Source organism: Trichosurus vulpecula, chromosome X, assembly GCF_011100635.1.
Source record: "Trichosurus vulpecula isolate mTriVul1 chromosome X, mTriVul1.pri, whole genome shotgun sequence".
NCBI lineage: Eukaryota > Metazoa > Chordata > Mammalia > Diprotodontia > Phalangeridae > Trichosurus > Trichosurus vulpecula.
The window spans coordinates 49,669,690-49,694,501 of NC_050582.1; the positions used below are offsets into that span (position 1 = coordinate 49,669,690).

General features: G+C 39.9%; 1 protein-coding gene and 1 pseudogene across 2 annotated transcripts in view; both read right to left on the reverse strand.

The window, feature by feature from the left end:
- Window positions 1-13,288, reverse strand: part of LOC118832613 (X-linked inhibitor of apoptosis) — a 38,365-nt gene extending 25,077 nt beyond the window's left edge. Inside the window, exons 1-2 of one of the 2 annotated variants that reach the window (XM_036739916.1) lie at window positions 13,221-13,288; window positions 5,026-5,088 (exon numbers count right to left, since the gene is read on the reverse strand). The gene's annotated coding sequence lies outside the window, so the exon portion shown is untranslated. The remainder of the gene's footprint in view (window positions 1-5,025; window positions 5,089-13,220) is intronic. The other variant, XM_036739917.1, reaches the window with a different exon arrangement.
- Window positions 13,289-23,282: 9,994 nt separating this feature from the next.
- On the reverse strand, window positions 23,283-24,028 carry LOC118832534 (annotated as a pseudogene).
- Window positions 24,029-24,812: the final 784 nt, after the last annotated feature.

Sequence of the window (24,812 nt, forward strand, 5' to 3'; positions counted from 1 at the left end):
CCACCCCCCCTCCCCAGGGCCTTCATTATGGCCTTTTGTGGACCTCACCTACTGGCTACTCCTCAAAATTCCACCAGGGCCTGGTTTTTTTTTTGTCTCCCCTGCACCCAGAAGGTGCCTAATAAATGTTGAACTGAATTACACTGATAATGGAAAATCAAGCAAACTCTAAATCCCAATTCATCATCCTGGCCCACACACCAACTCCTCTTGACGTCCCCATTTCTATTCATGAGTCATCTTTTGACTCATCCATTTTCCTCCCTCCTCTATCCCCCCCACCCCACTCCATCAGTTGACAAGTGCCACGGAGTCTGGCCTCCTCCACAATGGCTCTCTCATCTTCCATCTTCCTGATTCAGCCATCCTAACCTCTCACCTAGACATCTGTAATAACCTAACTGGTCCTCCCCGCTCCTCACCCCTCCTTCCCAAATCTCCTCTCTTTCCAATCCATCATATATACTGCTGCCAACTTGTTTAGCAAACTTTAAAGCACTATATACATGCCAGTTACTTTTATGTTACTCCCTCTAGCAACTGAAAAGCTTTCAATCTTCCTCAATGCCCACCAAATGAAGCTAGCATTCAAGGTCCTCCACAAGTTGGCCTCAACTTCCCTTTCCAGCATTATCTCCCCCCACTGCTCCCCTTTCAGTATTGGTGCCCTAAACAAACATGCCTCCGAGCCTTTTGTTTATTGTTCTTCATTCTCCTGCTTCACACACATCTCTCTGTAGAATTCCTCCCCTTATTTGGGGCGTAGCTTTAATACTCCCTCTTTCATGAAGATTTTCCTGATGTACCATCTGCCCTCCCTGAAAGGCAAATTCCTCATCGGGACAATCTGTTAGCATTCTAACAGCACTATCAGTCTTACTTTGTGGGATTTTTTTTTGTTCCCATCTTTCTTGATCCTGCTGTCCCCTTTTGAGACTCTGCTCATGAGAGCATACGTATCTGCTTTCTAAACTACCATATCACTATCATCATGATAGGACTCTCTGTCCCTTTAATTAAAACTACAGTTTTTAAGGTTAGGGACATTTTCTCCAAGTAAAAAACCCTCCCATGATCAAAAAACCAAACAAACCCCAAGAACTTTTAGAGTCCTAAATTAAACAGAAATCTTATCCATGATACTATCATGCAGGAAACTTTGTCATCTTTGACTTCTTCTCCTTCATCCCTCTATCTAGTACAGGGATAGGGAACCTGTGGCCTAGAGGTCAAAGGTTCCCCACCCCAGAAGTACCACCAAGGCCTACTGACTCTCTCCTTGAAATCTCTCAAATGTGCCCTAGGTATCCACTTTTGAACTTGCTCCCATCCAAGCCAATATTTCATGTCTAGATTATTACGACCTTCTCTTTGCCACCTTCCCTGCCTCTTCTTCTTTCCCACCTTCAATCCTTCATGCACAATAAGGCAAAACAGAATTTCCCCAAACATCACTTTCATCATGTTAATCCTTTGCATTTATATATGCTCCCCAAGGTAGGCAGTCTCACTTGCTTCTTCTGTTCCCACCCGGAATATTTCCCTCATTTGTACTCATTGAAATCCTTTAAGTCTAAGTCTGATGTCATTTATATTCCTGATCAGACCACTTAATACCTAATTCTATACTACCACATTTACTTGCTAATTGTCTCATCTGTGTTAAGTTTGTCTCTCCAACTAGGTACTGTCTGGTATTATTTGAGAATGTACACCACTCTCCACCCCACTTCTGCCTAGCAAAAAGGCCAGTACCATTTGTTCCCATTTTGAACTGGACATAAGGATTTCTTTCCCATTCAGGATCTGACCAAATTTGACCCTGCTTATCTTAGGAGATCTCCTAAAAGTAGCATAAGCAGTATAAAAGGATTTGGCACCGATATTGATGCTTCATCCGATTAGCCCACTAATATCTTAGAAGACCTAAGCAATACTTCATGCTTTGGTCTGCTTTTGTTATTGTTCAGTGATTCATTTGCATCCAACTCTTTCTCACCCTGTATGAGGTTTTCTTGGCAAAGATACTGGAATGGTTTGCCATTTCCTTCTCCAATGGATTAAGGCAAACAGAGGTTAAGTGACTTGCCCAGGGTCACACAGCTAGCCATGTCTGAGGCCACATTTGAACTTCCTGACTCCAGGCCCAGTGCCCTATCCGCTGTGCCAACTTAGCTGCTTCTATGTGGCATGCTTACAGGTACTTATTAATGTATTTTAGTTAACTCTGGTTATTGGAAAAACCTTTACTGCTTTAATACTGTAACTATTCACTCCACTATGATAATCAAGTTCCAAAGGAGCTAGTAAATGATAGCTTTTTTATCTACTTTGCTATTACCAAAACCTCATAGGCTAGTATTAATAATCATTAGGTATATCTTGACTTCAACTCTGCAAAGTGTTTGAGGGCAGGCAGTACAAGTCCTAGTAGTTTTTCAGATAGGGAGACTGAGGATAAAAAGGTCAGGAGGCTTTTTCAATCACAGTTAAATTCATAGCCAAGTTGCCAACTCTGGTCTTAGTGACTCCAAATTAATTATTCAATTCATGCTACCTCTCTAAATTACTTTTGCTATATATTATTTTAAATATAATTGATTATATTTTAAATGTAATTAACGAACAATGTCTAGTCTGACATTCTTCCAGAGAAAATTTAAACCCTGGTATGTTTTTTTAAAAAAGAAATGACTGACTATATAAACTCTGACCTGTAAGCCATATCAACTGAAAAGCCTGCAGATTAGAAACATATTATTAAACTCTTTGGTTTATGTCAGAGATTCTTAAGTTAGGGTCCATGAATCGGTTTTTTTTTAAAATATTTACAACTGCATTAGAAAATATTTGGTCTCCTTTGCAATCCTATGAATTTTATTTTATACATTTAAAAACATTATTCTGAGAGGGGGTCCATGACACAAAAAAAGGTTAAGAATCTCGTCTTAAGCCAAGCAATCTTGTGTGACATGAATCTATAAAGATCCTATAGTACACGCAGGGGTTGTGACTGGTGTGGAGAGAACCTTTTCTTTTATTAATAATGAGAGTGGGGGCAGGGAAGTGGTGGTGGCAGTCCAGCTCCTGGTAGAGAATAAAAGGGGAAACAATAGGGTAGGAAGGACAGGTCACACAATCTCAGAGCCCCGTCCTGCCCAAAGTCCTAGCTCTGGTTACTAATTAGTTGTGTGACCCTGAATAAGTCATTTAACTTTTCTGAGTCTGAGTTTCCTTAATTATAAAATGAGGAGGCAAAATTATATTCTTTCACTTAACTATTGTTTATTAATTGAAATAAATATTTATTAAGTGCTTGCTGTTTACAAAACACTATTATTGATACAAGGATATAAATTCCAGGCAAAATATAGAGAGAAACTGGGGAGAGAAAATACTAGAGTATCACTGTGGGAGGGAAAGAGAGTGACAGAAAAATTGGTAAGATCAATAGAGATAGGACCTGAATTGGGCCTTGAACGAAGGGAAGACACAGATACGATCGTGGAGGAGAATGAGAGAAAGAAGAGAAGGGAAGAGAGTCTAGAGGCCATTCTTACTCTAAAATTCTGTGATTCTTTGCCCAAATGATACTTCTAGAAGGGTCAAAAGGTAAAAATTAATACGATAGCAACATGAATGTTGCTAGCTGATTTATTTTAAAATAATATCGGTGCTTAGTGCTAAGTTCATTAAAAAGGATGTTAGAAGATACTGGATGAATCCTGAATATATTTCCCAGTGGTTCATCTCTCAATGCTACCACTACTGCTACCACCCCCTTGGATATGAGACCTCTAAGACCAAAGTTCCCAATCAGCTATTGTTTCCAGAAAGCATGAGCTAAAAACAACACACAAAACCTTGCACACTAAGCTAATACCATAATGCTGTGGTTGTAAAAGCTTACACTGAATCACAGGGTTCAATATAATATTCACAAACTCTTTCAGAGCTACATAATAAAAACTAAAAATGTGCTAACTTAAGAAGACATACTAGTAACCCTAGCTTTAACATCTTCTTTACACTACTTACAGAAAAACTGCAAATTTCTTTATAAATCCAATCTCCATTTCTTCCTTGGGCTAAAAAGGAGTAAGAATTTACACTTTTTCTAACTGGGTAGCACTGTCTCTGACCCAACAAAGGTCAATCCCTCCTTTAAATATCTTAAAGTATTAGTCACAGGTACTTTCCCCTTTAGGAATGCTATTTAATTTGGTAAAGAAATTGTATTATAACATCTAGGAATAATGATCAATAGCCAATAAGATCCCTGTGGATAGCATTAGAATAAAAAGAGCTGCAACAAAATATAAAGTAAAAATCACGAATGTAACAATGTAAAACCAGAACGTTTAACTGAAATGTTTAAGCTTTTAAAAAATCCTTAATAGATCATTTTAATCTACCCCCTTCAAAGAAACACATAGTTTCTCTTTTGAAGTCATAGGTTAAAAGAAGTCAATTCAATTAGCATTTAAGTGCCCCCTATGTACTGGGTAATGTTCAAGGTCCTGAGGATACAGAGACCAAAATCATACTCTCTGCCCTCAAAAAGCTTACATTCATTTTGGGGGGGGTGGTGGTGGTGGAAATTAAACACAAGATATATCCAAATAATTTGGGGGGTAGGGTGGGGCATACAGATCTAATATGAAGATTACTTTGTTATCAACAGAGGGCACATAGGAAGGGCAGAATAGAGCATGATAGAGGCACAGGAGGGCTGAGGCTGACAATGATATGGGCCAGGGAGGGGGCAAAGATGGTCAGAAGCGGAAGCTTTGGCCTTGGCAATCCACAATTCAGAATCAAAGGGTTTCTAAGTTGAGCTGTAATGCAGTAGTCACAGTCTCTACTTTAGCAATAGTAATGTTTATTTGATTATTATTCCTAAGCAAGAAATGGAAAGTTAGGGTGGGAAAGATGAGGCCCTAGTCTTGCTTCATGGTTCAGGCAAAGGTAGGATCCTGGGGTATGTCTCATTAGAGAGGAATGAGGCATGATTGAGGTACTCACCTTCCAATTCTCAGCCAGATCAGCTCTACCCCCCTGGGCTCACTCAGAAAGTAAAATTCTTTCCTGAAACCAAGCATTAAGGTCACTAAGGTCATCTGAATAACTGAGTGAGCCCATTGGCTCAATGAATTATAATACTATTAGTAATGCTTCTGAGTACAGTATGTGCTGGCCTTTAAATCCCAGAGTGAGTTCTGTCAATACCAGGGAACATACTAGGAAGCAGCTGAGAGAGAAACATCAGCTGCATGTGAAACTAGACTACTTCATTCAGAATTTATTCATTCACAGTTTAGTCATAAATAAGAATTTCAAATCCTTATCAATCTATTTACCCTCATTAAATTACATTGAGAGGTATATGGAGGGGGGAGGAGCACAAAGTGTGGTCTATCCCATTTTTAAGAAAGGGAAATTCTATTATCCCCAAATTCCAAACCTAGCAGTCTACTGGACATTCCTTAAAAGTATATTATTCCTATTATTCCGTTTTAAGTATATTATTTAACAAACCAGCAGCACTACGCTTCCTGAAATAATACATTGCACAAATGAATCAAGTAGATCGAGAGCTGCCCCTGCTTTTGGATGAACTGAATTTCTGGAGTGCACATGTTACTACTGTGTCCAGACTCCTTGCTGCTAACTGTATCTGTCCAAGAACAGGCCGATACCAACTAATGAATGGTTATTGACCATGAGAAGTGAAATACAGCTTCTTAATGCTGAATAAGTGAAGTAGGGAAAAAGGTGAGGGCCACCCCGCTAGCAACTTGCTGAATTTAGTCTCAGTATCTCTGCCCTGTAAAACGGGGTTAAGGGAAACAGTGTTGAAATCAGAGTCCTTTTGAACAAATGGCAATCAAATTTTGATGACATGTGATACTGGAGAGCAGTGACCTAGATAATTCTAACATCATTTCTTTGGAGGTTGGAAAGAGTAATGTGCTATCAGCACCTATTGCCTCTATTTCTGCCTTCTGGGGCCAACTACAACAAATCTTTCCCTTCTTCTTCATGACAGTTCTTAAAATACCGGAAGACAACTATCATATCCCCACTAAGTCTTTCTCCTCCAAGTTAAACATCTCCAGTTCCTTCAAATGATCCTCTGGCACAGTCCCTTCACCCTGATCACCCTGCTTTGGATATGTTCCAATTTGTTTATGTCCTCCGGTCCTGGTCTGATCCTCTCTAAGCTTCCCATCTCTGGTCAGCTCTGCCTCTCACATAGGACTGATTCCTAAAGGACGCTGACTGGCACTTGTCAAATGGCCTCATCTACTACCTTTCAGATACCTCTTACTAGTATGTCCCTGTTCCCATCCTCATTTGAAAGAAATTCTTGGACGGATAGAGATTTAGTCACTTACCTTGTACTAGCAGGCCCAGATTTGATAAAAATTATATTTGAATACGATAATTTTTATTTTTATGCTGAACTTAAGAAAACACCAAATAAATTGGGCATTTACATATTGGAATAGAAAAAGGACTACAATGCATATCTTGCCTTTCTTTTTATGTATATGATAAATTCATCATGTAACTTTCACAGCTGTCCTGCTTGTCTATGCTTCTTGCTGGCCTTCTTTATGTTCCCCTTTTTGCATTTAAAAAAAAAAAGATGCCTCAATGACTTTTTTTCCCTACCTTATCCCTATCCCCTCTCCACTTCATGCCTCACCCCCACCACTGAGAAAAGAAAAAGAAAACCCTTGAAACATATATAGTCAAGCAAAATAAATTCCTACATTCTCTGAGTTAGAAAGTATTATGTCTTATTCTGCATCTTGAATCCATCATATCTCTGCCATGAAGTAGAAAACAAGCTTCATCATCAGTTCCTATTTATTGCACTGATGAGGGTTCCCAAGTCTTTCAAAGATGTTTGCTTTATAATGTTGCACTGATTATATAAAATTGTTCTCCTGGAACTACTCACTATCATTTCATACGGGTCTTCCCAGGTTTCTCTGAAATGGCCCATTTTGTCTTTTTTATAGCATACTAGTATTCCATAACATTTCTATTTCACAATTTGTTCAGTCACCACCCAAAAGATGGGCAGCCTTTACAGTTCTTTGCCACTTACAAAAAGTGCTACAAATAAATATTTTTGAGTGTGTATATCTATATCTATCTATCTGAGAATCCTTTCCCACTGTTTTTGATCTCTTTGGAGAATAAACTGGTAGTGGTATTGCTGAGTAAAAGACAGATAGTTCAATGACTTGTAGGTTATGATTTTTTCTTTTAATTATTTTTAAAAGGCATTTTTATTGATACCTTGCTTTTTTATAACATCAAAATTTCCCTCCCCACCCACCTTCCAAGAAAGCCATCCCATATGACAAATAATATTTTTAAAGAAAAAAATCAACAAGTACATCAAAAAAGACTAAAAGCATATGCAATGTACCACACTTATGGACATCCCATCTCTACAAAGGGGTGGGCTGGAGGTGTTTTTTCATATCTCTTCTTTGGGACCATGCTTGTTCTCTGTAATTTTGTAACATTCACTTTTGATTGTTTTGTGGTTCTTTCCATTTAAGTTGTTATGGTCATCGTGCATATTGCTTTCTTTGGTTCTGCCTGCTTTACTCTGCAAATCTTTCCATGCTTCTCTTTAGTTATCGGTTCTTATTGCACAGTAACATTCCATTACTTTCATGTACGTTTGTTTATGGGCTATAATTTCAGTCTACTTTCCAGAATGGCTGCTTCAATTTGTAGCTCTACCAACAGATACATAAGCATACCTGCCTTCCCTTAACCCTTCCAACAAATGTCATTTTCCACTTTTGTCATCTTTGTCAAACTGATGGGTAGGAGATGGAAGCTCTGTTGCCCAAATTTGCATTTCCTTACTTATTAATGATTCGGAGTACTTTTTCATTTTTGTTGACATTTCAGGCCCCTTCCTTTGAAAATTGCTATTTGTAGCCTTTGATATTGAGATTGGGAACTACTGGGAAATGGTACTGCTTAAGAAATTTAAATAAGAGAAACTCGCTGCAAAGCTTTTTTTAAAATTTATTTATTTATTTGTTTGTTTTGTTACACTGCTTTCCAGAAGTTTTGGTCAAATAGTTGAGTTCTTTACCTAGAAGCTGGAGTCTATGGGTTTACGAAACACCATACTACACTACAGTGTGCCTAATCTGCTCCACTTATCCACCCCTCTGTAATGTAAATTTTAATCTCTGAAACTTTTTCTTTTTTTAAAGACCAGCCTAAACCTCAAATCCCTTTGGCTCACATAGATTGGGCAACAAGTCCTAGCCCTACTTAGTCATTATTTGGGTCTGGATTGGCTCAGAATGAATGTAAACAGAAATTGTTTCTGTTTTGGCTAGAAACCCTGAGGGTCTTCCCCTCCCAGATTGATTTTTTTTTGGGGGGGGTCTAGGTACCAGAGGCCATTCTCTGTCTCATTTCTTAATAAGCTTTAATCACTGAAAGGGTGTTGCAGACCTGTTAAAGACCTTAGCTTGAAATGGTCCCCTACTGCATCCTGGGCCATCTCCAGTTGTCCTGATTTATATCTGGTCTCTGGACCCAGATGGCTCCGGAGCAGAAAGAGAGGCTGGTACTTAAATCCAATTCAACTGCATGTCATGGCACCGCCTCCCTGATTTCATGGTCCCCTTGGAGAGGGGAAGACAAACAACAATCCACCTATCTGTTTTTTAACCATAGCTTTCATGATTCCTGCTTTGTAGCATAATTTGAGATCTGGTACTGCTAGTTTCCCTTCTCACCGTTTTTCATTATTCCCCTTGAGATTTTTAACTTTTTTCCTCCAGATTAATTTCATTTTCTCTCTAGCTTTATAAAATAATTCTTTGGTAGTCTGATTGGAATAGAACTGAATGAATAAATTAACTTAGGTAGCATTCTTTTTATAAAATTATATTGGCTTGGTCTACCCAACCAACAGTAATTAACATTTCTTCAATTATTTAGGTCTTTATCTCTGCAAAAAAGTGTTTTGTAGTTGCATTCATATAGTCCCTGTATATGGCTTATTAGATAGACTCCTAAGTATTTTTTACATTCTGTAGTATATTTTGAATCAAAATTTTCTTTATCTTCCTACTGGGTTTTGTTGATAATGTTCAGAAACGCTTGGGATTTATGTGCACTTATTTTTTGTCCTGCAACTTTACTGAATCTATCTTCATTTAACTTTTAGTTGACTCTTTTTTAGGGTTCTTTAGATAGATGATCATATGATCTGCAAAAAGTGGTACTTGTATTCCTTTTGGCCTAAATCTTTAGTCCCTCAATTTCTTCTTCTTGTCACTTTGCAATAGCTAGCATTTTTCACACTATGTTAAATTACACTGGTGATAATGGACATCGTTGTTCTGCCCCATCCTATTGGAAAGGCATCTAACCTTTCTCTATTACAAATAATGTTCACTCTTAGCTTTAGATAGCTATTACTTACCATGATAAGAAAAAGTTCATTTATTCTTATGTTTTCTAGAGTCTTTTAACAGAAACAGCTGTTGAATTTTGTCCAACAAAATTTGGGACCTATCGACATAATGATATAGTTTTTATTATTTTTGTTATTAATGTAGAATTTTATACTGATACCTTTCTTTATACTGAAACAACCCTGCATCTTGGTATAAATCCAAATTGATCGTACTATAAGCCCTTCCCATGACAATTTTAAGCCTATTACTTTATGGTAGGATCTAATACTGAAATAAAAGCTGTAGTTCTTTGTAAAAGCTGTCATTTTGACAGATAGCCTAGTATAGGCAAGTAAGGGCCAAATACAGGCTCTTGACTATTTCTAGTCTAATATACAGACTAAAGAGGATCTGGCCTTTCAGGCAGATACTATTTCAATAAAATAATCACGCTATTAAAACATTTATTTTCTCCAAATTGAAATTCTAATCTTTGTTTAGCACATGAAATAAAAAAGCTGATTTTTTTTTTAAATCCAGCTGATTTTCATCATAGTAGCAGCACGACAAAGGGATCATCTATTCCTTCAAACAAATCTTGTGTGAGCCCAGTGGGCACCCAATGAACACGTTTTATTCTACCTGGGGACTACCATCATTAAATTATAAGGGTATGAGACTAAAGATGGAACTCATATCTTTTTTTCTCGTTTTATCCCTACTCTGTATGAAAGAAGTCATACCTAATTGAGGCCCACTGCACCTCTGTCTTTTACCACAGCCCTCTGGGCAATTCTGAATCTTCGAATTGTGGTGTTCCATGATTCATAGCCTTACAGCACCACCAGAAGGATACTGATGTTAAACAGATTTGTTTCTCTCAGAAAAGTTTGAGATCACTGAAAACAATTCACACTTTCTAAAAATCAAATAAGCATTTATTAATCACAAACTATGTGCCAGGGATACAACAAAAGTAGGCAGACCTTGCCTTCAAACTCATATTCTACCACAACAAAACATGTTCAAAAATAAACAAATACTTATCTATACAAAAAAGAAGGAGGCATTAACAACTAGGTGGAACTGGAAAAGCCTCTTGAACATGGCTTCCTGAAGGGAGCTAGTCATATATCACAGATGAAGAAATGAAGACTGAAAATATTGCTGAGTTTCCTAAAGTTAAGTGATCGATCGAGGGTGACCTATGAGTATAATTTGAGTAAAGCTGTATGTAAACCAGATTACAAAGGATTAAGGAATGAAGGACTAGTGAGGAAGTAGCAACAGCATTCTTGGAAAAAGAACTCCAAGCCATTTCATATGCTATTCTTCTTAACTCTACTTTATATGGAAGAAATACAGAGATTAAACAATTAGAGTCCCCACTTTTCATTCCTTCACTCATTCGGCACTGCCTGATTAATCATTCATCAAATGGCACCAGTTAATTCCTGGACAGATGCAGCTAAAAGAGCAAACAGTCTGATATAGTGATATGCAAGTTCCAGAAATGCATTGCATTTAAAAGCAAGGGCTGCCTGTCACCTTAACTTCCAATCTGCTAGATTCAACATGTATAAAGGCAAGCCCAACGTTAGCAGACTTGGAACCAGAAGCCTTAGGTGTGAGTCCCCAATATAGCACTTACTAGCTATGCGATCCTAGGCTAGACTAATTTACTTTTCTAACGTGTAAAATGAAGACTAATACTTGCACCAGTTTGACATTTTTTTTTCTTCGACTGAAAAGAAGCTATTTTAAAATGGCTTTTTTTAATTAATGAGAAATAAAAAAGTTCTAGGATTAGGCCTCCTTTCCCACTGTGGCTAACATTTATCATACTGAATTCTCCCAACAGAAATTACTAATGTCTCATTCCACATATTTAATCAGCTGCTAAGTATTGTCCATTCTACCCCCATGACATCTACAGAATCCCTTCCCTTCTCTCCACTCAATTTTATACCACCCAAATTCACAGGCCCTCATCCCTCTTCCTGGATTATGCAACAAATAGCTATAATTTACCTCAACTCTCTCCTCTCAATTCACCCTCCACAAAACTATCAAAGTGATATTCCTAAAGCATAGATTTGTTTGGCCTTGTTAGAGTCCTGGTAAATAAACTCCCATGGCTCCCTATTACCTCCTGGATCAAAAACAAATTCCTATTTAGTATTTAAAACCTTTAAGAACAATCCTCCAATTTACCTTTCCAGCCTTGTTCTAAATCACTCTCCTTTGTGTGCTATAGTCCAACCAAACTGAAACTTCTTGCTGCTCCTCCTCACACAACACAAACCATCTCTTTTCTTCATGTTTTTCTGTATACTACACTGCATACCGCTCTGCCTACAACAGAATCCCTCCCTACCTCAGTCTCTCAAAATCCAACATTTCCTTCAAAGAAAAGCTCAATCATCTCCTCCTACACGTGGCCTTTCCTGAACCCCACCACCCCCTGCCAGTGAATTTTGTACATACATACATACATGCTATCTCCCCAGATAGAATGGGAACTGCTTAAGGCAAGGGATTGTTTTGTTTTGTATGCTCCGCATACAGCACGATGCCGTAGATGCCTAATAAATGCTTGTTCATTTTTCCCTGATAGGAAAAAGCCCCAAATATCCAGTTTCACACACAAACTCGGTGCTGTAGAAGTGATACTTTTTTTAACTTAAATACATTGTGACATTTATTGAATACAATAAAGTTATTTCCATGTCCCGTTCCATTATCAGTGTTTCCTTGACCCAACAACAGCAAATATTAAACAAAAATTCTGTAGAATAACAATCACCAGTCTGCTCCAAGCATATCCATAACAAATACATCATTGTTTTGGCATTTTCTAGTTATGAAGTAACTATCTTTGAATATCATGTCAGACAGTTTTAAAACTTGATGGGACTGAATAAAGAAGGCTGCATTATTGCTGCTGGGGGCGGGGGGAGCAGAGGCTCAAGAGAGGGGCGTAAAAAGGATTTGCCCACTTCAGGATTTTTTTGTGCTATTCTTAAAAGTTTTTTTACCAAGTTCAAATTCACCTTTGTTCCACAAAGTTGGCTGGGAAAGGAACTTTGGCAGCAGAGGGATGAATCATGGGCTCATTTCCTCTTAAGTGAGTCTTTTTTCCTTCCTCCCCCCTCCCTCCATTCCATCCCCACCCCAATGTGTATACACTGCAGCCTGACAGAACTTCCAACTGCACTTCCCAGCCCTGTCAGGGAGAGTTAGATCACCACGATCCCTTCCTTTCTCCTCCTTTCCATAAGACCTGGGGAAAAACCAGCCCGCCCCCGCGCCCGTCCCTGTCTCTGTCCCCCGATGCGGAAGAGAGAGAAAAAGCCAAGCCAGGGCTGTCCCCGAGCGCCGCCGCCCTCTTCCTCTTTCTCCGCCTCCGCCTCCTTCTCGTGATTCTAGTCACAGTCAAGGCCAGGCGGAAGAACAGAGAGCGAGCGAGGGAAAAGAAAGTAAAGTCCGCTTAAAGGCAGGGCGCGCGCCGAAATCGCGGCGGGCCGCGCCGATTCCCAGCCCCACCTCGGGGACTACCTGCCTGAGGATGGGACCAAGAACTACTTGGGGGATCCTGTCAGTACTCAATTCCCCCAGGCCTGCTGTAAGGACTGAGCCGACTGCGGCTGAAAACACAGCGTAGTAAACAGTGACCCCACTTCCAGGAGGAGTGGGGGATTCTCTCATACCTGTCTCTAACTTCGGGCCCCTCCCTCTCATCCTGCCCATCCGCTCACTTACCTTTCTAACCAGCGAGAACCGCAGCTACCGCGCATGTGCAGCCTGCGCCGTTTCTCGGAGAGGAGACCACGGCCCAGAGAAAAAACGTCTCCGGGTCAGCTGAGAAAGTGAAAGGTGGCGTCAGGCGGCGTCAAGCGGCGTCAGGCAGCGTCAGGCGGCGTCGGTGCGTCAGGGGGCGTCGGTAGCGCCTGGCGGCGTCAGCTTTGGCGCATGCCCGGTGAGAACCGCTTGAGCGACGTCTGCGCATGCCCAGTAAGACCCACTCGGCTTCAGCCACGTAAAGGCTTTTCCGGTTCACGCTGGTTGAGGGGAGGAGTTGGGCGAGGAAAGGAAGGGAAGGATGAAAAATGGAGAAGGATCTAAGGAAAAGAGGGCGGGGCGGAGCCGAACTGAACCGAACCCACCGAGTAGAGCTGGAAGGCCGCGAACGCAGCAGTCTGTTGCTTCCTGTAAGAAAGGGAACCCGTTTTAACGAGAGCCCCTGGAGATAATGGAAAGCAGTTTGACCCAGTACGTAATACAGTATGCTGAAATAATTTGCAAATAGAAACACGCCCCAAATATCGCGTTATTTTTCTTTTAAGAGTAGGGGCAACAGAAAGACATGCTTTTTCAAAATTGTTGGTAGAGGGGGAATTTTTTAAAGGCAGGGTTAGAGGAGCTCACCAAAAAGGCAATTTTGACTACATCCAAAGAATAAAGAGTGCTGGCCTCTTAGGAGGACGTTGTGTTCAAGTGTCATCTCTGACACATCCTGGCCCTCTGATCTTAGGAAAGTCAATTAAGCTCCCTAGGGCTCAGTTTCTCCCTTTCTAAAATGAGGGAGCTTAACCAGCTGGCCTTGGAAGTACCTTCCGGCTCCGGGTCAACGATCCAATGAACACACATTAGCTGGAAAATACTGAGTAAGTTGTTTTGCCTCTCTATAATCCAGGCTATTCCAAGACTATAAATTGCCTTGGTAAAAGGGAGTTTCCTCACTGAGAGGTCTCTATACCAATGAAATCAAAGACAGCCTAAAAAGCATTTCTTTCGGCGTTTGCTCAAGGAAAATCAGTAAAATTACAGTAAGAGAAACTGTAAAGTAGGGGGAAAAGAGCTTTGTATCAAATAATCAAAGATAAAAGTATAGTATCCTTGATGTATGAGGAATTGCCACCAATATCTGAAAACAAGAACCTTTCTCTAATAGATAAACGATATTAACAAATAGTTTGCAAAATTCTCCAGGGCATTAATAATAAGAAGTGCATATTAAAACTGGGGGGTTTCACATCATGCTCTTCAAAGTGGAAATAGGACAAAAGACAGAAACAATCCATGTTCGAAGGGCTCTGGGAAGACAACACAAATACACAATGAGTAAGAAAGTGGTCAATGGATAGGGACAGTTTTCAAAAGAAGAATTGAAAAAAATTCTCCCAATTACTAATAATAAGAGAAATGTATATTAAGATAATGCTGAGGTTTTACCTCAGGCCCTTCAAAGTGGCAAAGCTGCCAAAAGACAGAAGTTGTACATGCTGCAGGAACTGTGAAAAGTCAGGAATACTAAAAGACCTTTTGGAGCTATGAATTATTCCAGTCCTTCTGAAATATAATAATCTATCAATAAACATTTATTAAATGGCCATTATATGCCAGGCCCTGAGAATACAAAAGCAAAAAGTGAAACAATCCTGACTCTTAGGGGATTGTGAGATACAACATGAACATATATAAATATATACAGAATTAAATACAAAATAAATACAAGGTTGTTAGAGGGTCCTCAGAAATTCACATGCTGGAATGTCTCACATTAATAGATAGAGGCAATTGACTGGGGTTATACTAGACCCAAAAATAAAAGTTTAACTCTCCTAAAGAAAATTGGTATAGCAATTCAGTTTGTATTTCTAAGATACACTCACCAAATTGATCCTTTACATAGTTTTTTCCCCACTTTTTCTTTTTTTCACCTTTTTTTAATAGAGACCATCTTTTCCTATCTCCCCTAGGTGCAGTGACCACTTGTCATCATGGAATCTTTGACCTGCTCATTTTCTCAGACCTGGGCCAATTCACCCCTCCTTAAGCAGTTCTGGAGGCTCATCAAACTGGTTTGGCACTTGTAGACACTCTATTGGCTACCCGTTGCAGCTCATAACTCAGGAGCTCAGGTCATCCTTAGTCTCCTGAGAAGCAGGGATTACAGGCTACCTCACCTACTCAAATACAGTATATTTTACAGTTTTGATTACTTCCAAATATTCCTAATCCTTAGGAACTCTAATGCTTTCAAACTGTGCTTTCTGAGAGTATTTCCAATAAGTCTGTTGTACTATTTACCAAACCCAAATTAACTCTTTGACAAACCAGATTATGCACATTTAAAGGCTTATGATGAGGAAGAGCACTCTTTTCCAAATAAAAATCCCTTACTCTTTTTTTTTTTTTGGAGCAGGGAAGGCAGCGCAATTGAGGTTAAGTGACTTGCCCAAGATCACAGAGCTAGCAAGTGTGTCAGGTGTCTGAGGCCAGATTTGAACTCAGGTCCTGCTAACTCCAGGGCCGGTACTCTACTCACTGCACCACCTAGCTCCCTCTAAATATCTCTACTCTTTAATGACTCCTATTATAAATTAATCACAGTATTTAAAGAGGATCTAACATAATGTTACAAATGCTCCAAATAAACAGTGCTTCTACATAATAATTTCCATTTTCATACTGCCCAAAACATAGCATAGTACTAACATAAACATAAATATAACATAAACATAACAAAACATAGCACTAACATAAAACGATATCATGGACTTCAGACGTAAACATGAAATAAAGCTTATTGCCAGTCTAATAATATTAATCCAGTCAGTTCACCTGGAGATTCAATTCAAATCTAATCATCTACAGGAAACAAAAAAATCCATTCCATTCATCTACCAATTTTGTCAGCCTATACTGATTACATTCAGAACCTAGCATAGAAGATTTTCCTGCTTTTAATGTCACACCTACAATCCCAAGCACAGATCAACTATTCCATAAATAGTCACTGTCCCCAATTAATCAAACCCAATATAAATGGAAAACCCAACATAAATGTACTCAAACCCAATATAAATTCAGATTTTAAACTACGTAAATATAAATTGCAACATGATTCCAACTTCTTTTCCAGATTTACAAGAATACCGGTATTCATGAAGTTAAGCTTTGAAATCATTAGAAATCTGAAAACCAACTGTCCAGGGAGTAAACAAGTGTTTCTCAGGGTAGAGTTGGAAGCTCTGTAGGCATAGCAATCTCTGTCTGTATCACTACTCTCCTTTTATCTCACTGGTGTCTAAAAAATAAACTTCCTTCCATTTGTTTTTGTACTTAATGCAATCCAGTATTGGTCCCTGTTTAAGTGAAAAGTCATTTGTTCTTTTTTTCTGCTGTTGGAGAATCAGAAATTGGGGCTTTAAATGAGTTAATACTACTGTATTCAAAGTTGTTTTTCGAATTTTCTGCTTTCAAAAGCATCTCTATACATCTCTTGTTTTTTTTACAGTCTGGCTTCAGGTGTATATCTCATCAGTGTAAACAACATTGCATTTCTTTTAGTTATCTTGACCAATTTTCCATTTTGGGGCATTCCAAAACCAGCCCTACTTCATTCCACTTCCACCTTTGCTTCTGACTATGAGGACTTTACCACTATGCCTCAGCTGCACTTTCACCCTGGAATTTCCCTCAGTTCTTGAGGCTTCTGGCCCTGGAACATCCCTGCAACCTCTTCAGCCCCCTTCTCTCACTGGTGAGTTCCTTCTGGGGCCTTCATTTGGAGAACAGGCCTAAGCCTGCCATGCTTCAGGAACTGGATTTGTTTTGGTTTTTTGCTTGTATTAGTATCCCCAGGGCTAAGCACAGTGCCTGGTACATGAGTGAGCTTTTAATAAATGCTTGTTGCCTTGCCTTTTTTTGGAGTTATTAACTCTGTTTAACCCAGACTGTTGTAAATCACAGTATTGCATTTCTGTTTGTACTGGTTCAGTATTTCGTTTTCTTTTTAATACTGTTATTAATTTCTAAACATACTCTCAGCCTTCAAATCATGTTTCAGTATTATGTTTCAGATCGAGTTTCCTCTCTCCCTCAAATAAATCTCTTTTGCAAATTAGCACAATATTCCTATTCATCTCAAATTCATTTCAAAAGTTTGCTTTTAGGTGATCAGACCTGAAACTTTCAGTTTTATTGGCAGCTTCTCATCACGAAAAAAAATTTAAAAAGCCATTTTCAATTTGATTTCTTCCCCAAGAACAAGCAAATGCGCAGACTATTCTAATTCCTTTTAGATGATTTTGCTTCTAATTTACCAGGCAATTAAACTCTGCCAAATCATTCAGAAACTCACTGTGGTTGACTAAACTCAAATCTTAATGTGAAATTTTACCTTTTAAAAAATTACTTGTCCTTTTTTCTGAGACAATTCTTTTTCTCGAGGCTATTTAAAAGGAAGCCTCCTTCCCTCCAATGTGGAGAGAAGAGGAAAGTTAAGACAATATCTGCAAGGCACAGTTCTTAAGCTGCTAGAAACAGCAAAATTTTAAATTGTGAAGTGGTTACAGAGGCTCTTTTTTCCCCTCGCTTTTTTTGTAGTCAGTGGAGAGAAAACTCTTAAACTGGCTTCAGTTGTGTAAAGCACTGAGGATTTTTTTTTTTACTAAAGAGATTTCCACATAGACTCACAGAAAATACAATCTGTTGCTAGCAAAAAATCATTCATTACAACCAAAACAATCCATCTACTGGACTTTTTTATTTTTACATTTTTTAGCATTAATTTTTAAATTTTGAATTCCAAATTCTCTCCCTCTAGTCCCTCCCCCACCAATTGAGAAGGCAAGTAGTATGTGCCCTCTTAATTTACATTAAATAATCTTTTTTGAAAAACATGGTACATAAATTTGTCTAAGAATCTTTGTGTTTTATTTCTATAATTTATATTTTATTTATTGTTTATTTCTTCATGGTGATATAAATGCTGAGTTCTGGGACAGAGACATTTTTATATACATTTTTCCCCATTCTGAGCACCCCTCCCCCAATTTTTCCTAAATGGGGCACTCAAATACTGACTTGGCCTGCATGGTGTGGTGGAGGCTTTATTGTCAAAGCCCACTCACTGACCAACAATAACCTGATTCCAGCTCCAGCCCTTTAGCAGGGAGCCTGGTCTTTCTTTCTGGCCTTGTTTCCTGTTCCTGAGTACTGACTGATTTTCCAATAAGTTACTCGCAAATAGGAGGATCTGTTGACCAGTTTGGGTCAAAGACTCCAAAATGACCAGAAGAATATTTTGAGCAAACATCTCTAGGGAATCCTTGTGCTCTTCTGGTCACACATGTTTTTTGGAGGGGGAAAGGCAGGGTAATTGGGGTTAAGCAACTTGCCCAAGGTCACACAGCTAAGTGCATGTGTCAAGTATCGGAGGTCAGATTTGAACTCAGGTTCTTCTGACTCCAGGGCCCATACTCTATTGACTGTGCCACCTAGCTGCCCCAAGGTCACACGTTTTTTACTGTGGAGGATCTATTCATTTGAAGCTCTGTCACTCCCTAGGTCTTTATACTGCTGAACATAAAACAGCTTGATATATACTAAACTAACAATAAGCAATGGAGAAAATGTGGCAGCTCAGTGGCCCAATGGATAGAGTGCTAAGCCTAACCGGAGTTCAAATCCAGATTCAGATACTTACTAGCTGTGTGACCCTGGGCAAGTCATTTTATGCTTTTAACCTCAGTTTCCTCATCTATAAAATGAGCTGGAAAAGGAAATGGCAAACTACTCCAGTATCTTTGCCAAGAAAACCCCAAACTGGGTCAAGAAGAGCTGGAGACAACTGAAAAACAACTGAACAACAAATGAAGAAAATGCCAAATGTATCATTTTTATACAGTTGGGAATCTCTGGCCAGACAGCCATGGGCTTATGGGGGTCTTTGAGGAGGTGGAAGCAATTAAAGGCCTGTTCATGGACTGGGTGTCTAGTCCTAGTCCTAGGCAAGATCTGCTGTCTAATCTAAAAGGGCAAAAAAAGCATTCACTTCAAGGCATCGCAAGCAGTCTGATACAATTAAATTGATTTAGTCTCAGAGTAGGTAGGTGACTTAGAGGTGTTAGAAGAAGGGTCAAAGCTGGCATAGTAAATCTTACCACATACAACAGACAAGGTAGCTACAAACACCTAGAGACACTGGCTGCATGACCCTGAGCAAGTCACTTAACCTCTTTGTGCTTCAGTTTCCTCATCTGTAAAATGGGGATAATAATAGCACAGGGTCGTTGTTAAGATCAAATGAGATAATGGTCATAAAGCACAGGACCTGGCACAGTAGATACCTGACAAATGCTTATTTCCTTCCTACCTAGAGGCAGCTAGGTGGTTCAGAGCTCTGGGCCTGGAATCAGGAAGGCTTCAGTTTACCTACCTCCAAGGTTGCAGTGAGGATCAAATGAGATAATATTTATAGATCTCTTAGTATGGTGTCTGGCACTTAATAAATGCTTATTTTCTTCCTACAAATACAGGCATGAATAGAAATATGCATAAATACCCCCTTCTATGTGGCTGCCAGACTTAGCCTTTCTCTTTAAAAGGTCAGACTCCAAGAATCTAATTAGAATCAGCAAAACTGGGCAGCTCTCCCCAAAAACGGCCTATGAGTGTTTTAAAGGTCTCCTCTTTCTATCAGTTGACTGCAGAAGTCTTTAGAAGAGAAGTAGTCCTGGGCCCATGCTGGATCAGAATCCAAGTCTAAAAGACACTAATTGTTGATGAAAAAGTATTAATACTCAATTCTGGTTTGGGCAGAAATCTACCAGAAACAATTTTTATTAATTCGACATTATGCTAACACCAAAAATTTCTAGCTTAGAGAGAATTTCTAGCTTCTATGCCTAAACTGACATAGTTTCTTACTCTGTGTCAGGCACTGTGCCAAGATACAAATATTATCTCATTTGATCCTTACAACAACTTGGGGAGATAGGTCTTATTATTACAGTTGATGAAACTAAGGCAGACAGAAGTGAAGTGACTTTCCGAGTCATACATCTAATAAATGTCTTTCTGACTTGAAGTCCAGTGCTCCATGCAGAGAACCATCTAGCTACCTCATAATGGATGATGTCATTGTGGAACCTCTCAGTATTGGATCTATGCCAGATGTACCTGGATACCAGACACCAGTGGCTTTCTTGGCAGACAGAGTGAAGTGTTGACAATTTGTGGAAGGACTTAGATTCAGCTTAAATCCAGTGGTGAGTTTAGGCTTCATAATCCTATACCAATCCACTACACCAAAGATTACAAAACTCAATAGGTTTTTTCTTTCTATTCATTGTCTTTATCAGTGTCCTGTTGTCTTCATGGCTAGAATATTCATGAGAATGGAATTACTCTGTTTTCTGTGGGGTTAAAATGCCTTTTGTAGAGAAATCAGCAGAAAATGGATTTGGTCCTTTTAATGAAGTTGCTAAGGCCGTTTCTCCAGTATAAAACATGGGAAAAGGTTTATTTTCTTGGTAGAGGGAAGGGAAAGAAATAAGTATTTATATAGCGCTTACTATGTGTCAGGCACTGTGCTAAGCATTTTTACAAATATCTCATTTGATCCTCACAACAACCCTGTGAGGTAGGTACTGCTATTATTTCCATTTTATAGTTGAAGAAACTGAGGTTAAGTGACTTGCCCAGGGTCACACACTTAGTAAGTGTCTGAGGCCAGATTTGAACTCCCCCACTTTCTCCACTGCACCACTTAACTACCACTGTAGCATCAGGCTTACCGCAATTGCTTCTTTACGCTGAGGTGCCACACATGTAAAGTAATCACTTCCTCTTAGGATTTTTTTTTCCATTTCTAAGAGACAATATTTTCCTTTGTGTAGCAAAAGTACTGAATGGAGTATTTCATTGTTTTTTTTTACTTCATTTGTTAATTTCACATTTTTGGAAGGCACTTCTGTTGAAGATTTACACTTGTAAATCTGGAAAGGGAGAAGCTCCAAACTGAGAACTCTAGAAAGTGGATTAGCTTGGCCTGGAATGCTTTGCCTTTAAGTGGAATACAGGACTACCCACACATTTGTAAGGGGAGGGGTTCTCCTCCTCCTGCAATGAAGGTAATCATAAAAGACCCAGGCACCTCAATTGAATCCATCAAGCAAACAACAGAGGAAATTAGGTGTTAAAGCATTAACAATTCCACCCTCATTGATTAACCTCATTAATCAATTTAAGAGGATTTTTTTTAGCCATTGAATAAAGGTAGAAGCATCTCTGGGCCCATTCATAAAAACAGTAGCTGGTCAAATATTTGTATCCTCAGCACTTAGCACAGAGCCTGGCACTTAATTAGGTATTTAATAAATGTTTAGTGACTGACTGGAGTGGTTTACCAGTTTAGCCATGTAGGACCCCAAGTTCAGGAATAAAGGAATTAAGAGTTGGAGCCAGGTCTTCTGAGAGGTAATCACTCTCTTCCCTGTCTGTCTATCCTCTCTCTCTCTCTCTCTCTCTCTCTCTCTCTCTCTCTCTCTCTCTCTCTCTCTCTCCCTCCCTCCCTCTCTCTCTCTCTTTTTCTCTCTGTCTCCGTCTGTCTTTCTGTCTCTCTCTCTCTCTCTCTCTCTCTCTCTCTCTGTGTTTCATTTTCTGTCTCTCTCTCTGTCTCTGTTTCTGTCTCTCTGTTTCTCTTTCTGTCTCTCTCTCTGTCTCTCTCGGTCTCTTTCTTCTCTGTCTCTGTCATAGAACTGTAGCAAAATTGATAAAAATAGGGACATTAGGAGAGGCAAGGTAGTTAGAGGGAGAGATGACAGGGTTGGTTCCAGACATACTGTGCTTTACATGGTTCATTTAAGTAGAAATGTCTAATAGTTTTGAGACCTAGAACTGTTTACTGTGATATTCCCAAAGTCTGGCATGGACATACATTTCACATTGTGAGGAAATTATTCTCCATGTTTACAAATTACTGTATTTAAAAAACTGTTCTAATATGTGTTACAATGTTGAGAAAGGGAAGTGGTTGTGCCTTCAGAAGATTTCCTGAAATTGGTCCAGAATGGAGGAATGCTTCATTGGCAATGCTAGTAGGAACAAGGATGCTATTGTATATAGAGAAATCGAGTAGGGCCTGGACCTGTGATTTCACTCACTGGTCTAAGGAATGAACTCCCTAGTGAGTGACAATGCAAGTCAGCACCTTTGCTGCAACTTAGAGGTTTTTCCCCTTCAGTTGGATACATTTTGGGGGAGTTTATGAGCAGGATTCTTATTATGAAGGTAATTCCCACCTTCTTTATTAATCTCTCTCACTATGTATATATATATATATATGTATATATTTTTTTTCTTTCTCTTTCTCCCTCTCTCTGTCTCTCTTTCTCTCCCTCCCCCCCTCTTTTGTAGGTTTTATTAATCTAAGGTTGTTATCTACTTGCGAGGTTGGGAGAGGGGTGACCCAGAGGGCCCAGCTCAGTTATTGATGGCTCTGGCAATGACACTAATGGATTCTTGGAAGGGGCTAGGGTATCTGGGAGATGGCAGATAGATATGTGCCTTCAGTCCCCCGATCAGGGAAAGAACACCAGTCTTGAATCGAGCATTACTTCATTCTAGCTATGTAATATTAGGAGGTTACTATAAGCTTCAGTTTCCCTATTTGTAAAAATTGAAGTACATGGTCTTTCTAAAAGGTCCTTTCCAGACCTGCTGTTTAGGGCTCTAAAGTCCTTTCCATCTCTAAAGTCTTTTGATTCCCTTTGTATGCATCAGAATTCAAACTGGAGATGGGGTCTGTGTCCTCTGAGAGGTCCATGGCTGGGAAGTCAGGTTGCCTGAGTCCTGTCTGTGGAGGAGGGGGAGCAGGTCAACTGGATTGATCAGAAGGATCGGGCTGAAGAATCAGCAGGATACCTGGGTTCATTTGTAGAGTGTGGAACTGGAGTTTAAGGCCACTTAAGGGGCAGGACTGGGAACAGATTGGACTGGGCAACCTTCCTGGCGGTTGTAGGGGGAGGCATGTCAATTCTTCTGCATTTCATTTTGGATCCAGATTTGGTAATGGCACAGGCTAGTATAGACACCATGATACCTGACCAGAGTGCACTATTCCATACCTCAAGACACAAGGCCCTACAGGCCCCCATTATATACCAAGGGCCCCCCCACCAGTCACCCTGGCAGGAGTCCTTCCCACCTTTCTTATCCATACCACAGACCATGCCTAGGGTGATGGCTCCTGGGTAGGCATTTTTGTATTTTTCTTCAGATGAGATACTGATGTTCATGCACTGGAATGTGCTAGGAAATTGGGCAGAATAACTGGAAATGGTCCTCCAGCCTGACACCAGGCAAATTGTCTCAGGATAGACATAGTCTTTTGCTAGCTTAATGGGGTGAACTTCGAGGGTCAGATTCACTAGCTTCTTGAGGTAAAGCAGAATGAGGTCATCATTGTTGGGATTGAGATTGTACTTGGGGTAGGGTACTCAGTGGTCCACCCTGAATGATTGTTGTAAGGACTCCCAGTGCCCAAAAGTGTGTTTCCCTGTGACCACCCAAAGGTTCTGGTGGGCCCACTGAGCAGCTGTGAAGACTCACTGATCAGACAGCAGGACACCCCCACGGTGGAACCTTTGATAGATGAACAGAGATGCCTTCCAGGGCTGGGAGTGGGGGATACACATCTGACCACCAGTGATCTTGTCCTCATTCTTTTTGGTGATGGCAGCAACCAACAGAAGCAGTGATGAGATCAGGAACAACATAGTTGAAGCGGGTAGGGGAAAAGAGCTAAGGGAAACAGAAAAAAGAGTAACAGAAACAGATGTTTTGAAATATAGATATAGAAATTAATCAAGTGAGACAGAGACAAGGTGAGTAGGAGAGGCAGAGAGATGGCACCCAAAACAGAAGATATAGCCTGGGTACTGTAGAGATGGTAGCAGAGACTAGGAGAACGAGGCAGGAAAAGCAGGTAGAGATCAACACAGAGAGAAAGGAAAGATAGAGAGCCAAGACACCAAGCTAGAGAGGTATCCTCCCCTTGGGGTGTCTTGTAGAAAAGATCCGACACAAGAGGAAGTCTGTTCTTCTCTGTCTCTTTCTCTGTCTTTCCCTCTGTCTCTTCCTCTGTCTCCTTTAAAAAGAAGGCCATCCCACCCCACATGATGCCACTTTTAGTCTATGAGAGTTGCCTAGACCACTGAGAAGTTAAGCAACTAACCCAGGGTCACAGAGGCATTATGTGTCAGAGATGGCACTTGAACCCACGTTTTCCTGGCTCTCAAGGCTCTCAAGCAGCTCAAGGCTGGCTTTCTCTTGACTGTGCCTTTGGTAATACAGCAACACAAGATCAGAAAAGGAGATAGAACAATGCTATGGTGAGAGTAAGGAATGGACAACCCAAATTCTCTCTCACTTCCTATGTCTAATCAATTGCCAAGGTCTGTCATTTCTCAATATCTGTCATATACATGTCCCCTTTCCCCTCTGACACTGCCACCACCCTGATGTAAGTAAGCCCTCATCATCTCTCACCTGTCCTATTAA